At 41.5% G+C, this 17,873-nt stretch overlaps 1 protein-coding gene across 2 annotated transcripts in view; it reads right to left on the bottom strand.

The window, feature by feature from the left end:
• cd276 (CD276 molecule) overlaps positions 1–17,873 on the bottom strand; it is a 234,835-nt gene that overhangs the window by 208,842 nt on the left and 8,120 nt on the right. The gene's annotated exons all lie outside the window — the stretch shown is intronic.

The raw sequence follows: 17,873 nt of genomic DNA, 5'->3' as shown, positions 1-17,873 counted from the left end.
ACAGGTTACGGAACATAAATTAAGTATTAGGAACGGTTTATGAATACATTTTTAAAGTGATTTAGAGGTCGAATTGATTGTTCCCATTAGCTGCAGTGCAAGCAGCCTACAACGAGCCGATTTTTGTTAGAACGCAAAAAAAACCCAAAAAACGTATGTCTTCTTGTCTCTCATATTGATTGTAAATGATAGGTAAAATTCCAAAAAAAAGTGCAGTTCCTCTTTAAGCTTGGGGTTTCGTCAATATTCAATGTTCTTTGGTTGTGTCAATCAAAACTGAAACATCTTTGTGCAGAAAGATAGATAGTGCAGGTGTACCTAATGTTGCGGACAGTGAGTTTACAACAGCACAGCCACGTCCCCTCAACACCACTCCAGATGAAGGGTGGGTGCTTTCTTTACCAAAGTAGCTGCGATGCTTTCCAAGCACGGCTCAGCATCCGTCTGAGCCATTCACGGCGGCCCACAAGACACACGGCGGAGCCACATATGACTGCGGGCTCCCCTCCCCTTTGCCCCCTGCAGAACTGCAATCGCGGCATATTACTTGAATCAATTTTTAAACAGTCCCACTGGGCTGCATTTTGAGGACTTGTTGAAATAATAATGAGGTGCTTGTTGGGTAATGCACTCTGTTTCAATGAACGCACGGCAAGGGAGGAAGGAGCCAGAGAGAAAGGTAGCGCTAGGGCCAACGGAGACTGATTATGTACGTGATTGTGTATGCTCTGCGGTGAAACCAATCTGCGTCGAGACTGGCTCTCGACTGTTTTTAAAGGGATCCTTTACTAGACAAAATCAAATTAGCAAAAGCATCACTGATACACGGTAATAACCCTCAAATTGAATTTCTGCGCGGGCTAAAGTGTCCCCACTCTGCAGAATCAATGGCTGTGAAGAGACAAGAAGGACATTTGAGGGTGGGAATGGGAAGACAGTATAAGCTATCAGACTTGTGAAGAGGCACGCTGAGGATGCAGCAGTGAGTTGACTATTTCTACGATCCATGGGGGGTGGTAGTGAGCGACTGTAACAACTAAGGTATACGATTAAGCCAATGAATTATAATCAGCCTTCGGTTACCCGCCCAGAGTGAAATTGGGTCAACCCTTTAGATCTGTATTGAATACGATTTTGAACCTATTTTCTGTTTCACATGCTGTCCTGCCTTTGTTACATACCTTAGAACGGGGATATTCTACTAAATTGTTTTGGGGGCCACATTTCCAGAAAGCTAAGGATTGGGGGCCAGACTTCTCCCTGCACTATCATTCTTATTTTGTATCTTGCGGTGAACCAGTGTCCTCTCCTACAGTCATTTAATTTTGGTCTATTCATTTTGTCAGAGTTACAGTAAAACTCTGCTATTTTTAAGAACTTTCAGAAAAACAGCTAGCAAATGGTCATCTCTATCACAGCACTGTTTTTAGGAATATGCTGCAAAAATATGAGTCTCTCAAGTTTTTTTGAACTGAACTGACAGACCATAAGTTGAGTAGCCCAAATACTGAAAAAGAGAGGACCTAAAAGGGAGCCTTGAGGAACACTACTAGTATAACTAAAGAAGTTACTGACTGCATCCGAAGTAAAGTTGTATAAATTACATTACGACAAAAATAACTGCTAAAAAGGAAATGACTTACTAGGGTGCTTTGAAGGACACCTCAGTTATGTAAATCACAAGTTTGGACCATAGTGTACTATATTTACTATTAAGGTTAAAAAAGTTGGCGCAATGATCTGCCAATGTGTTTACAGCAGTCCAAGTTCATCTATACCATTGTTTCTTAACCATAGGGCCATTTTTGTGCTGCCAAAAAATATCTGTTTCTCAGCTGTGGTCCCGTTTGGGCTCCGGCAGTACTCAGTTGTGTCCACCACTTGTGGCAGTAAACACAATATCTAAAAAACAGAAGAAGTCTGGTGCTAAAGTCATAGAAAAGTTTCTCAAGCGCAAAAATGATGACTAAAGTGGTGAAGCTGTATTTTGAATTGCACTTAAATTTTATTGACAGCTTATTTAAAGGGGAACTGCACTTTTTTTTAATTTTGTCTATCATTCACAATTCTTATGTTAGACAAGAACACATTTGTTTTCTTTTTTATGCATTGTAAATATTAAATAAATGCGATCAAAAGCCTGCTTACAATGGAGTCTATGGGAGTCGCTCTATTCTGCCTATAAAGCCCTTAAAAAAACATCCAAACACCTCCATTATGGTTTTCCATACATGCTGTATATACCAGTATATATGTAATGTAATAACGGGCACATTTACAATGACATTTAGTATTTACGAATTTTGCTCATTTTAACCTTTTTTTTTCAACATCACTGATTATTATTCACTGCAGACTTCAGGAGAGCCAACAAACATAATGAAATATTACTTACTGTACAATGTCTGCTGTCATTAAGATGCCGACTGCTACGATGTTCATATAGTCTCGTTTAGATGAAGATTGACTCATAATCCTCACGAAGAAAAGGGGGTTGGAACCAAGCGTTTTTTTTTAGGTCTTTCTTGCCATTACCGGGTCTAAATTGGCAGTCAAAGTGTACCAACTTGTCAGAATAGGTCCTCATCCTTCTACTATCAAGGTGAGAGGCATGGTTTTTGATCTAGAATAAACTTTTGCGACAAGGAAACGAGGAAGCATGTCACTCGTCGATTATGTTAACATTAGCACACACGCTTGTGATCACGGCACCGCTATAAATAGTTCATCTACGTTAGCGCTTTTAATAACAATATCACTAATACTTGGTTAACATTCAAGTCACGGAAATGTATTGTTGGCAGTTTTTGGATGTTTTTTATTGGGTAGAAGACCTCCCATTAGCTCCATTGTAAGCAGTCTGTTATTTATGTTTATGTTTGTTTATTTATGAATTAGAATGCATTTTTTAAAAATACATCCGTTGCCATGTCTTTCATGATTGTGAACAATACGCAAAGTTCCAAAAAAAAGTGCAGCTCCCCTTTAACAGTATTATTCTAGTTAGAATGTATTTATTTTAGCACTGCGTAATTGTATGTGAATTTATTTTTCATCAGTTTTTGAGTCCCTTCTTTTGCAGAACATTTGATTATCTATTTTTGGAATCGGCCTGACCTAAGCCTTGATAATAAGTTTTGTAATTAACACATACTTTCATATAATTTGACAAGGTTTATCAAGTTAAACTACATAGGTTAGATATAATGATTGAATATGAATAAAATCAAGAGTAAGATTACTAATTCAGTGTTAATTTGAGTGGGCTCCGGGCTCCTCTGCAGTGGAAAATGTTAGCTCTGATGTAGAAAAAGGTCTGCCATAGAAAGAGGAAAATTAATGTATTTTGCAGGCAAAGGGTGTAAAAGGGCTCATGGTATACAGTTTGTATTCTATTTTGTACAATGTGTGCATTTTGTTTGGACACTAACGGCAGCAATATACAAGCATGCAGAAGGGTCAACCATCAAGCGGGAGCGTGGCGAACTGTCTTCACTTTTATCTACCATCTACCAATATCTGTAAACAAACCCATCTAACAGACAAGGCGCAACGACAGATGCCGAGATGCAATATCTAAAACACTCTTGGAGGAGTTTAAAAATAAATAAATAAACAAGGAATAGGGTTTACCTAGAATGATCCATCACCAAACCCCCTGAGTCAGGATACAGCTGGGCGCTTCAGGGAGCTTCAGGGAGCTTCAGAGGCAAGGTGCATGCGCAGGGATGGTCTGATGCTTTATTTCATTCACGATAGGGAGTGTGGGCTAATAAGAGAACTCAGAAGACCTATCAAGCAACGACGCAGCTGGGCCCGTGGAAGATTACAGTGAGTAAACCCAAAGACGGAGCCCAAACAGCTTCTTATATAACTAGAAAACTCAAGTGCGTTGTCCCTGCACTGAATAGTAATTAACGGTGAACTGCACAGACTTGAAATGTGAAAGGTGGACAAGCTCTTATACTTGTATAGTATTTGAAAGTAACACAAGGTAGAATATCAAAACGTATCATACATACAAGTAGTAAATGGAAATAATCAGATTTTGGATATTAGCCAGGATTTGGTACCCATCAGTTGATTATTTAAAACAGAGTATGAATCGTTCTCGAGGCAAAAGCAGCATAACATACACTGTCAATACTATTCCAGCACCATCGACAAACTTACACGCTGATCTTTATCTTACTAAGTTTTGGGTGGGGCGGTTATTAGATAAAACTGTATGAGTAGTGCCTGAGGAGTTACTGCACATTCTGCACTGTCATGACTATTCTACCACCATCAAAGTCTGTTTACCTATACTTATAAATCAATCCTTACTTCTCTCAAAAATGTATGACAAGTGGGAGGCATTATCAGTTAAAACTGTATATGAGCAGTTCTCAAGCAAAAGGCAGCATAGCATGCACTGTTGCAACTATTGCAGCCCCATCAGACTTTATTTACTTAAAACATCGTAGGGAAAGATGAATGCAACAATGTACAGAGAAATCCTAAATGAAAACCATCGCTTTCCATCTAACCTGATGGAGCTTGAGAGGTGCTGCAAAGAGGAATGGGCAAAGAAGAATGGGCCCATAACAATGATACATTTGCAAAAAAAAATAAAAAATAAACTTTCACATTGTCATTATGGGGTATTATCTGTAGAATTGTCTGTACTGCAAAGAGTAATGGACTAAGAGGAATGGGCGAAACTACCTAAAGATAGGTGTGCCAAGCTTGTGGCATCATGCAAACCCTGTTTCCATATGAGTTGGGAAATTGTGTTGTAAATATAAACGGAATACAATGATTTGCAAATCCTTTTCAACCCATATTCAGTTGAATAGGCTACAAAGACAACATATTTGATGTTCAAACTGATAAACCTTTTTTTTGCAAATAATCATTAACTTTAAAATTTGATGCCAGCAACACGTGACAAAGAAGTTGGGAAAGGTGGCAATAAATACTGATAAAGTTGAGGAATGCTCATCAAACACTTATTTGGAACATCCCACAGGTGAACAGGCAAATTGGGAACATGTGGGTGCCATGATTGGGTATAAAAGTAGATTCCATGAAATGCTCAGTCATTCACAAACAAGGATGGGGCGAGGGTCACCACTTTGTCAACAAATGCATGAGCAAATTGTTGAACAGTTTAAGAAAAACCTTTCTCAACCAGCTATTGCAAGGAATTTAGGGATTTCACCAACAACGGTCCGTAATATCATCAAAGGGGTCAGAGAATTTGGAGAAATCACTGCACGTAAGCAGCTAAGCCCGTGACCTTCGATCCCTCAGGCTGTACTGCATCAACAAGCGACATCAGTGTGTAAAAGATATCACCACATGGGCTCAGGAACACTTCAGAAACCCACTGTCAGTAACTACCGTTGGTCGCTACATCTGTAAGAGCAAGTTAAAACTCTCCTATGCAAGGCGAAAACCGTTTATCAACAACACCCAGAAACGCCGTCGGCTTCGCTGGGCCTGAGCTCATCTAAGATCAAATCAAAATCAAATCAACTTTATTTATAAAGCACATTTAAAATTTACCACAGGGGTAGCCAAAGTGCTGTACAATGGGCAGGTTAAAAATAATACGAGAACCGAGCAAACACAACACAACACAAACAGAACACGATAAAAAATAAATAAATAAAATATAAAAACATAAAAACAGGTTCACAGCAGGTGTATTATGGGGCGCCATTGCAGGATGGGTATCACTCAGTGTTAAAAGCCATGGAATAAAAGCATGTTTTTAAGAGAGATTTAAAAACAGGAAGAGAGGAGGCTTGTCTAACACTAAGAGGTAGGTCGTTCCAGAGCTTGGGAGCAGCAGCGGCAAAAGCTCTGTCACCTCTAAGCTTCAGCCTTGTGTCCGGGACCGTCAGTAGCAGCTGATCGGCTGATCTTAGGGATCGGGTGGGGCAGTAAGGCTGAAGGAGGTCGGAGAGATATGTTGGCGCGAGGTTGTTTAGACATTTAAAAACAAATAAAAGGAGTTTAAAATTGATTCTGTAGCGCACAGGGAGCCAGTGAAGGGACGCTAATATAGGGGTGATGTGCTCACGTCTGCGGGTCTGTGTTAGCAGACGAGCAGCAGAGTTCTGCACGAGCTGCAGGCGGGCGAGGGAGGCCTGGCTAATGCCTACATACAGGGCATTGCAGTAGTCTAAACGAGTCGAGATAAAGGCGTGGATTAATTTCTCGAGATCATGTCCTGATAGAAGCGGTTTCACTTTCGCTATTTGGCGTAATTGATAAAAGCTTTTTTGTACGACGCTGCTGATTTGTTTTTCGAATTTAAAATCTGAGTCGAACTTTTCCCCCAGGTTTGTGACACAGTCGCTGAGATACGGGGTCAGAGTGCCGAGGTCAACGTTGAGGGAGGGGGAGCGACTTGGACCGAACAACATAACTTCTCTTTTGTTTTCATTTAGGCTCAGGAAGTTAGCTGAAAGCCAGGCTTTGATGTCGTGCAGGCAGTCAATGAGACCTTGAACCGTGTTATTTTGTGCCATGGGAAAATAAATATGGCAATCATCGGCATAAAAATGAAATGCAATATCGTACTTCCTAAAAATAGAACCAAGGGGGAGAAGGTAAAGCGCAAATAAGATTGGGGCAAGGATTGAGCCCTGGGGAACCCCATGTGGTAAAGGAGCTGTGGAAGACATAAAACTGTCTATTTTCACACAAAAACTCCTGTCAGTTAGGTACGACCGGAACCAGTGGAGGGCGGCGCCCTTAATGCCCACACAGTTTTCAAGACGAGTGATTAAGGTGGCGTGGTCGACGGTGTCGAAAGCAGCAGACAGATCTAAAAGCACCAGGACAACATATTTACCAGAATCAGTTGACAGGAGGATATCGTTAAAAACTTTTAAAAGCACTGACTTTGTGCTGTGGAGGGCTTTAAAACCGGACTGGAACAACTCAGTGATACCATTATCCTCTAAGAAGGGCAACAATTGACTGTAGACAACCTTCTCTAATATTTTAGAAATGTATGGAAGATTAGAGATAGGTCTAAGGTTAGAGAGGATAGAGGGGTCGAGGCTTGGTTTTTTAAGTAGAGGTCGTACCACTGCATGTTTAAACTCTACTGGAACTATTCCAGAAGAGAGGCTACTATTGATAATGTTAAGGACACTTGATCCAATAGTAGCAAGTACCTCCTTAAACAGGCGAGGTGGGAGGGAGTCTGCAGGAGGACCAGAGGGCTTCATATGACTAACTGTGTCATTTAAAACAGAAAAGGACACCGGCTCAAACTGATGGAAAACAGGAGAGAAATTCAGTGGAACAGAAGGGTCATATGAAGGCTGAGATAAACTGGCTCTAGTTGACACAATTTTGTCAGTGAAAAAATTGAGACAATTTTCACAGAATTCAAAAGAAGCATCAAAACCAACAGATTTGGGAGCATCAATGACAGTGTTAATAGTTTTAAACAGAACTCTGGGGTTGTTATAGTTAGAAGATATAATCTGAGATAGATATTGTGGGGAGGCAGGGCCGGCGGACCGACAGCGCCCGCTCCAAGATGGCGGCGAGACTGTTTGAGACATTTTGGCGCTCAACCGGAAAGGACCACCAGAGGCGGGAAGAAGTAGAAGTGAAAGAAAGAACAGCTGGAGAAGACCGGGGCCACAGGGGGACCGGGCCGTCCCTACTTCCTGCTCCCTCGAAATGGGGGGGGGGGAGTAGGCTTAGCCGGACGGAAGCCCGGCTTGCGTCCGGCGATGGAGGACTGTGGGGAGGCGGGGCCGGCGGACGGAGGGAAACCAACCGGGCGCTCACGTGAGAGGCAGCTGCTGGAAAGCAGCCAAAGACGCTGATGTTGGCGACGTGCTGCTGAAAAGCAGACGCAGACGGGAGGAAACCATCCACGGCTACCACGGGCACGACGGAGCCGTGCTGCTGAAAAGTAGACGGCAACCGAAGGTGACGTGCTGCTGAAAAGCAGACGGCGGACGGAGGGAAACCAACCTTGTGCTCACGTAAGAGGCAGCTGCTGGAAAGCAGCCAAAGACTCTGTTGGTGTAAAAATAAAGCAGTCTAACCCGTCTCACGCAAATGTCTTCCCTGAAATGGTCCTGAGAACCCGCACGGCAGTGGGGACTGCCACAGATATATATTCATCTCTGCCTTTACAGTCATCTGAAAGGAAAACAGGCTTTCTTTAAAAAAGGCAAAGGACACATGCAGCCTGTCTTTTTTCCATTTTCTCTCTGCCATTCTACACTTGCGCCTGGCAGCCCGAGTGACGTCATTCAACCAGGGCTGAGGCGTGGCTTTAGAGCGGCGGCACTTGAAAGGAGCGATCGTGTCTAGTGTTTGTAAACAAATAGAGTTGAACCCAGAAACCAACTCTTCAGTATTCAAACATACAGAGGCTGCAGAATTATCCTCACAAAGAGTCGAAAAAATTGAGGAGAACAGAGCAGGAGACCGCATTTAATCCAGGTGGGGCCCGACACACAGCCCGCAGGTGGCGGGAATCCACCCCGTGCCTCCGGAGGCGGGGACAGCAGGAGCGACGGCGGCAAGCCTCTTCCTCCAAACCAACGATAGGAACAAGCCAGGAACCGATGGGATCCAGCGAGCGTGGGTGCAGGAGGAGACCGGATACCGCACCATTCCTCCTTCGGGAAGCCACAGGAAGCCGGGCCAGGAGTGCCCTAACTTTCACCAGCTGGCCGCCACGTTTACCGCGGCGCCGGAGACGCTTCCGCCGGGGGAGAGGAGCCAGGGGGCGGGAAAGGAAGGCAGGAATCCGGCCAGGTGAAAAAGATGACTGGGACGTCAAAAAACCAACGTCAAAGTTGATCATATCAGTGGGAGAGGGGCAAAGATCCAACAGTGTTTGGCGGTCATACACAAGCAGTGAACTGTCAGAGACGAAAATAGACGCAAACAACACAAAAACGAACAGAGCTGACAGCGAGAGACGGCGGGCCAAAGCACATACTGGCGCCATCTTGGAAAATGGGCGTCATCACCGTCATCATTCATTAAGATGGACTGATACAAAGTGGAAAAGTGTTCTGTGGTCTGACGAGTCCACATTTCAAATTGTTTTTGGAAACTGTGGACGTCGTGTCCTCCGGACCAAAGAGGAAAAGAACCATCCGGATTGTTATAGGCGCAAAGTTGAAAAGCCAGCATCTGTGATGGTATGGGGGTGTATTAGTGCCCAAGACATGGGTAACTTACACATCTGTGAAGGCGCCATTAATGCTGAAAGTTACATACAGGTTTTGGAGCAACATATGTTGCCATCCATGCAACGTTACTGTGACAGACTCAAGCCGTCTTGCGGGTTCCCTGGACCATCAAATGGAGACATCTCGAGCAGAGTTGACGTTTGTTTATTTTTGCAAATAAAACCTCACAGCCTCAGTCGCTTTTCAGCTCCTTTTCTTCCGCTCGCACGTTCGTCGTTTGTCTATGGCTCTTCGCCTCTCTCGCTCCGCGTCAGCTTCCCTTTTGCTCCTTCCAGTCTCTCTCCCGTCTCTCTCTGCTGCGCCCCTTTTCTTCCGCGAGAGGAGATTGGATGATCGTGCCCAGGTGTGCGGATCGCGCACCTGGGCACGATTGCGGCGTCGCTGCCGGCGCGCCCCGCCTCGCCGCTCGCTGCCGTCCACGCCTCCACGCCGCCATCTTGGGCCGGGCTCTAGCGTGCCCTGCTTTGCTGCTCGCTTGCCGGCCACGCCTCCTCGCCGCCATCTTGGGCCAGGCTCCGGCGTTCCCTGCCTCGCTGCTCGCTCGCCGGCCCCGCCTCTCCACAGTCCTCCATCGCCAAACGCAAGCCGGGATTCCGACCGGCTGCGCGTACTCCCCCCCCCTTTTTTCAGAGGGAGCGGGAAGTGAGGACGGCCAGGTCCTCCTGTGGCCCCGGTCTTCTCCTTCTCTGTGTCTTCTTGGTCTTTTTCTTGCACATAAACTTCTTCTTTACGAAAAACGTCTTCTTCAACATAAACTTCTTCTTCTTCTTCAACATAAACTTCTTCTGCAACATAAACTTCTTCTGCAACACAAACTTCTTCTTCTGCAACACAAACTTCTTTTTCTTCAACTTCTTCTTTTTCTTCAACTTCTTCTTTTTCTTCAACTTCTTCTTCTTGTTGTTGAGCACTTGAGTGGTTTCCCTCCAGTGCTTCTTCTTCCACCACTTCCTTGGGGGGCCACTCGCTGCCACACCCCGCCTGGACCGCTAGCACCTGCAGGAGCTGCAATTGTTTGCGGGACTCTTCGAGACGCTGGCGGCTGCCTGCCGCCAGTTCCGTGAACGCCCCCACGAGGGCCCACAGGAAATCGTCCTCCCCCGCCTCCGATGGTCCAGCCCCACGTTGGGTGCCAAATGTGACAGACTCAAGCCGTCTTGTGGGTTCCCTGGACCATCAAATGGAGACATCTCGAGCAGAGTTGACGTTTGTTTATTTTTGCAAATAAAACCTCACAGCCTCAGTCGCTTTTCAGCTCCTTTTCTTCCGCTCGCTCGTTCGTCGTTTGTCTCTGGCTCTTCGCCTCTCTCGCTCCGCGTCAGCTTCCCTTTTGCTCCTTCCAGTCTCTCTCCCGTCTCTCTCTGCTGCGCCCCTTTTCTTCCGCGAGAGGAGATTGGATGATCGTGCCCAGGTGTGCGGATCGCGCACCTGGGCACGATTGCGGCGTCGCTGCCGGCGCGCCCCGCCTCGCCGCTCGCTGCCGTCCACGCCTCCACGCCGCCATCTTGGGCCGGGCTCTAGCGTGCCCTGCTTTGCTGCTCGCTTGCCGGCCACGCCTCCTCGCCGCCATCTTGGGCCAGGCTCCGGCGTTCCCTGCCTCGCTGCTCGCTCGCCGGCCCCGCCTCTCCACAGTTACCATCTACGCCCCTGCTTATTTCAGCAAGACAATGCCAAGCCACGTGTTACATCAACGTGGCTTCATAGTAAAAGAGTGTGGGTACTAGACTGGCCTGCCTGTAGTCCAGACCTGTCTCCCATTGAAAATGTGTGGCTCATTATGAAGCCTAAAATACCACAACGGAGACCCCCGGACTGTTGAACAACTTAAGCTGTACATCAAGCAAGAATGGGAAAGAATTCCACCTGAGAAGCTTAAAAATGTGTCTCCTCAGTTCCCAAACGTTTACTGAGTGTTGTTAAAAGGAAAGGCCATGTAACACAGTGGTGAACATGCCCTTTCCCAACTACTTTGGCACGTGTTGCAGCCATGAAATTCTAAGTTAATTATTATTTGCCAAAAAAAAATTTAGTTTATGAGTTTGAACATCAAATATCTTGTCTTTGTAGTGCATTCAATTGAATATGGGTTGAAAAGGATATGCAAATCATTGTATTCCGTTTATATTTACATCTAACACAATTTCCCAACTCATATGGAAACGGGATTTGTACTCAAAAAGACCTGAGGCTGTAATTTCTGCCAAAGGTGCATCAACAAAGTATTGTGCAAGGCTGTAAATACTTATGTACATGTAATTTTAAAGTTTTTTTTTAATTATTAAGAAATTTGCACACACAAAAAAATAAACTTTTCACATTGTTTTATGGGGTAATGTGTGTAGAACTTTAGGACAAAAATGGATTTATTTCATTTTGGAACAAGGCAGTAACATAACAAAACATGGAAAAAGTAAAGCGCTGTTTACATGTATCTCTGTATTTTATTTTATATGTTTTATGTTTGTACAATATGGGGTTTACTGTTTAAAATATGGACCACAAGGAGTGTTATTTGCAAAAAAAAATTAACGCTGCCAATATGTTGTATTGGTAAGGTTTGCTTGGTATTGTGATACCTGTAAAGTAGTTCACTGTGTTACTTTCATATGTTTCCACATTTGTTCTACTGTTGAGTAAAAATGGTATTTATATTTTTCTATATTCATCTTATTCACTCTGCTCTGTTATTTACTTTGAATGTTAAAACAAAATTAACTAATCTCTAGTTTATTTAGTTCCTAGTACAGATGCTTTTAAAACTGCCATGTTAAAAACAGTATGAGAAATTGTGGATTCGGATGATATGAAAAAATTAGTCGTAATCAAACTTTCAATATGATGCTATGTATTTGTTCACCCATGCAATTTACAGCCTGAACAATTAACATACTGTTTACTGGCTATGATCAGATTAAGTCGATATTAAATTAAAAGTCTACTGCCATTGTCATTCTGAGGTACTCAAATTACCTTTGACTGCAGTGCTTTTGTATCAAGTTTCATAGCCTCCAACTAGGCTCCAACTAATGGACTTAGTGTTCCATTTAGCGGAGAGAAACTGAATCATTGTATGAGCAACAACCACCCCCTCACCCTCTACTCCTTCTCCACGTGGATGCCACGCAGCCGTAATGAGCCAGCTCGAGGCCTCATTTGTGTCGGAAGAGAAAAATAATAAAGAAGTAATGATACTTAGGGCCATGACTGAAACAAGAAGAAAAAAGAAAAAGCAAGGCTAGCAACATTCATGTCCTTTTAATAATTTTAATACAAACTGTGCAGGTGCTACCAAACACAGACCGGTTTTGGAAATGTCTTTGTCAGCAAGTGATGCACTTAAATAGTCACAGCTGTGGTCAATCAATTCACATAACAATAAATTAAAGAACAACTTAAAAGACAAAATGGAAAATTGTACTAAATAAATCAAAGACTCAGTACAGTATCACAGGAAAATGAATAAAGCAATACAAAAATAACAGGCCACTATTCTAATAAGGGATAAATTATGTTTTAAATTATGCTTTTTAAAGAAGTAAACTTCATGGAGGTGCTGCTCACATTTGGATAGGTTTGGTTTTTTTAGCAGGCTGTATATAAATGAGGTTTTAATTTACATGATGTGTCAAACACACCAACAGGGGGAAAAGGGTGACTGTAAAACTTTTAGAGTTTCATTTCTGACATCCTCGACTCCTTTCTTTTATTTACGGCCCCTCCAGACGTTATCAAGCCAGACTGTGCCTGTTTGTTACTTTTTTTTATGATGACCCAAGTTGTTCGCTTGAACAGAAGTGAAACTTTGAAGTTATGAATCGTTCATTACCACATCAACCACAGCCCCCGTCAGAGCGGGAAAATCTGCTCATGAAGCAGTTTTTACTGAAGGCGTCGCCAGCTCGGGAAACATATTTACAGTATGCTCTGATGTTTTTAATGTGGAGTAGTAACAACACCTCTAGAACAGCGCAGAACACCAAATTGTTCTGTAAGCTTTTATTTAGTCAGACTTCCTAAAAGTTCCTGAATCTAAAAATGTAAAGAAGGTGAAAACAATTCCTATATTTACATATTTTTCTGGATCATTCCGCCACACTTTTAAAAAAAATAAACACATAATTATGGGTTGTACTTGTATAGCGCTTTTCTACCTTCAAGGTACTCAAATCGCTTTGACACTATTTCCACATTCACCCATTCACACACACATTCACACACTGATGGCGGGAGCTGCCATGCAAGGCCCTAACCACGACCCATCAGGAGTAAGGGTGAAGTGTCTTGCTCAAGGACACAACGGACGTGACTTGGTTGGTAGAAGCTGGGGATCGAACTAGGAACCCTCAGGTTGCTGACAGAGCTACTCTCCGAACCGCGCCACCATACCAATTAATAAGTATTACATACTAAAATAATAAACTATTATAGTTGTTATAACTACTAAGGATGTAACAATTACCAGTTACATGATAATCCGCGGTAATATTCCTGTCGGTTAATATTACAATTTCAAATGTTAATTATAGTAAAACTGTGATTGATTACCGTACTGAACTCACTGGGATATTAGTTGTTTCCTGGAGAAGCAGCTAGCATGCTAATCGCTGGCTGGCTTAAATGCTAACATGAATATACATACAACACATTTCCGCATTACAAACGTTATACCCCAATTTAAACTAAGATAAACATATTCAAACACTCAAATAACAATAATATGGCTCTTAAAGGGGAACTGCACTTTTTGTGGAATTTTGCCTATCTTTCACAATCCTTATGAGAGACAAGAACACACGTTTTTTTTTACGATTTTAAAGATGATAAAACTTGAAAAATGTGGCTAATAGAAGTCAATAGCATTCAAAGCTGCCTAAAACAACTTCAAAACCCTCCATCAACGTTTTATATCCACACTGCAAGTCTATATATATTGTAGTAACACACTATCATAACAATATGTAATGTGTTCAATATTTACCGTATTTTGATCATTTTAATCATTTCTGGGACTTCTGTTTCCATAGCAGCGCACGTCTGAGTTCTGTCAACAACTTGTGTTCCTACTTCTGGAATCAAACACAAGTGTGTTTTCTAATCATAGCAGATTTGGTAACAGACAACAAAGACAACTATTTTTGAACGATAAGGATTCAAAACCTTATACTTTTGAAGCTAAATATACAGCTGCTTATAGAAGCGAGCACGAAGGAAGAGTGAGGCGTTGGAGGAGACAAAAGCTGGAAGAGTGGGGTGAAAGTGATTTTGACGCTATAAATATGGAACTTGGGGCCAAGCTATTTCGACATAAATGAAATGCTTACCCAAAATCAACAGGAAACGTCCCCGGCTGGGCCAAACCCACAACTGTCCATCGAGTGAGTCACTTTAAAGGCCTACTGAAAGCCACTACTACCGACCACGCAGTCTGATAGTTTATACATCAATGATGAAATGTTAACATTGCAACACATGCCAATACGGCCGGGTTAACTTATAAAGTGCCATTTTAAATTTCCCGCTAAACTTCCGGTTCGAAACGCCTCTGAGGGTTGACGTATGCGCGTGACGTCAATCATTGAAACGGAAGTATTCGGACACCATTGTAGTCAATACGAAATAGCTCTGTTTTCATCTCATTATTCCACAGTATTCTGGACATATGTGTTGGTGAATCTGTTGCAATTTGTTCATTGCATTATGGAGAAAGAAGGTGAGCAAGCAAAGAAGAAAGTTGTCGGTGCGAAGTGTCTATTTTGCGAGGGAAGTCAGCAACAACACGTACACAGCCGGCGCTTCTTTGTTTACATTCCCGAAAGATGCAGTCAAGATGGAAGAACTCGGACAACAGAGACTCTTACCAGGAGGACTTTGATTTGGATACACAGTTGCGATAACGTGAGTACACAGCTGCGCTTCCAAACATTTGATCGCTTGCTATAACTAGTTCGAGCTAGTATCTAGGAGCTAGGAGCTAGCATTAGGATTAATTTGTGGCATATTAAATATAAGCCTGGTTGTGTTGTGGCTAATAGAGTATATATATGTCTTGTGTTTATTTATTGTTGTAGTCATTCCCAGCTGAATATCAGGTCCCACCTGCGCGCTTCCAAACATTTGATTGCTTGCCCGTACGTGCGTGTCATGTACGTAACTTTGATTAAATATATAAGCTTTATGAACCTTGGGTTAGGTGAACGGTTGTTTGGGCTGAGTGAGTGTGTGTGTTATGCAGGTGTTTGAATTGTATTGGCGGGTTATATATACGGGATCCCGTCCATATTACCCGCTCGAGCTATAACTAGCTCGAGCTAGTAGCTAGTAGCTAGGAGCTAGCATAACAAACACCTAGGTGTTTTAATGCGGGATTAATTTGTGGCATATTAAATATAAGCCTGGTTGTGTTGTGGCTAATAGAGTATATATATGTCTTGTGTTTATTTACTGTTGTAGTCATTCCCAGCTGAATATCAGGTCCCACCCGCGCGCTTCCAAACATTTGATTGCTTGCCAGTACGTGCGTGTCATGTACGTAACTTTGATTAAATATATAAGCTTTATGAACCTTGGGTTAGGTGAACGGTTGTTTGGGCTGAGTGAGTGTGTGTGTTGTGCAGGTGTTTGAATTGTATTGGCGGGTTATATATACAGGATCCCGTCCATATTACCCGCTCGAGCTATAACTAGCTCGAGCTAGTAGCTAGGAGCTAGCATAACAAACACCTAGGTGTTTTTATGCGGGATTAATTTGTGGCATATTAAATATAAGCCTGGTTGTGTTGTGGCTAATAGAGTATATATATGTCTTGTGTTTATTTACGGTTGTAGTCATTTCCAGCTGAATATCAGGTCACCCCCGGCTCTCACAGCATCTTCCACTCCCCACTAGTCCTTCACTTGCACTTTCCTCATTTAAAAATATTTCATCCTCGCTCAAATTAATGGGGAAATCGTCGCTTTCTCGGTCCGAATCTCTCTCACTTCATGCGGCCATCATTGTAAACAATAGGGAACTTTGCGTATATGTTCAATTGACTTTTCATGTTGACGTAGAAGCTAGCTTATCACCTGCCGTATTTAGCTTTTACGGCTAATACCGTAGCATGGCGATGTGTTACTATGCTAGAAAAAGAGTTCCTCAGTATTCACGTTTACAATAACAATGTCGCTACAACTTGGTTATTATATGGAATGGTTACGGAATGTAAATTAAGTATTGTTGACGGTTTTCCCTATTAACTACTTAAATATTTAAGTGTAATTCAACAATTGTCAAAAGAAATACTCAATAATTCATTAAAATATGTTTTAGACATACATTTATTTGCATATTTCAGAATGATATAAACAATTCTGGAGTGCCACTTAAACTTAAAAGTATCAAAAATTATCGATTCTCCGATGCATCACGATTAGAACAATATGTACATATTATTATTATTTTGTACATATTATTATACTGGGGTTGCAACAACTAATCGATTAAATTGATTAAAATCGATTATAAAAATAGTTGCCGATTGATTTAGTCATCGATTCGTTGGATCTATGCTATGTGCGTGTGCAGAGGCTACTTTTTCTTTTTTTATAAACCTTTAGTTATAAACTGCAACATTTACAAACAGCTGAGAAACAATAATCAAAATAAGTATGGTGCCTTTATGCTGTTTTTTTTCAATAAAATACTGGAAAGGATAGAAATGTAGTTTGTCTCTTTTATCCGATTATTAATCGAAGTAATAATCGACAGATTAATCGATTATCAAATTAGTTGTTAGTTGCAGCCCTGATATATATATATATATATATATATATATATATATATATATATATATATATATATATATATATATATATATATATATATATATATATATATATACTATATATACACAGCAGTAGCCAAAAGGAGGACCCCTTTATACATATTAATAATAACTAAATATAATACATTTATAATAATAATAATATGCAAAATATTAACAATATAATAATAACATAAAATATAACAATGGAAGATGCATAAATAATCAGTTTATAATGGTATTATATTACTATATATTAACCCCTGAATCTTGAGGTGCCCAAAGATTCCCACCTCTTCGTTAACTAACTGAATATTTACTATTATAAGTATTGTAATATAAATTCATTACAACTTATTTAAAACACTTGAACTTACTTAAAACAAACATATATATTTGTAGAACATTATACAAAATGCTGTACATAAATATGTAAATACAATAATACATATTTTTAAATACTACACCTTTTAAATCAGTGTTATTTAATACAATTATCATATTTTTGTAGTAATGCTGTCTGGATATCACTACACTTAATGAAATATTTTGTATATTTTTTTATTTAGCATAGTATGTATAAAATGTCCAATTGTTTTGTTTTGTGCTCGTATATTTGTATGTTGTCTGTTTAATTTAGTTTTAGTTATGTTTACTAGCTGGTTAGTGGTTGAACAGTGGCTGAACCTTCCACCATCAAGTAGAGTTTATTTCCAAATAATGGAAATATCTAGTGTGTTTGGGAATGGTGAAAAAGCCTCATTAAATTCATCACAATGGCCCACATCAAAAGTTTCAAGTTGCGACAAGCATTTTTTTATGTGTGTCATTTGAAACCTTG

Source organism: Entelurus aequoreus, linkage group LG02, assembly GCF_033978785.1.
Source record: "Entelurus aequoreus isolate RoL-2023_Sb linkage group LG02, RoL_Eaeq_v1.1, whole genome shotgun sequence".
Classification (NCBI taxonomy): Eukaryota; Metazoa; Chordata; class Actinopteri; order Syngnathiformes; family Syngnathidae; genus Entelurus; species Entelurus aequoreus.
This window is presented reverse-complemented; position numbering and strand designations above follow the sequence as displayed.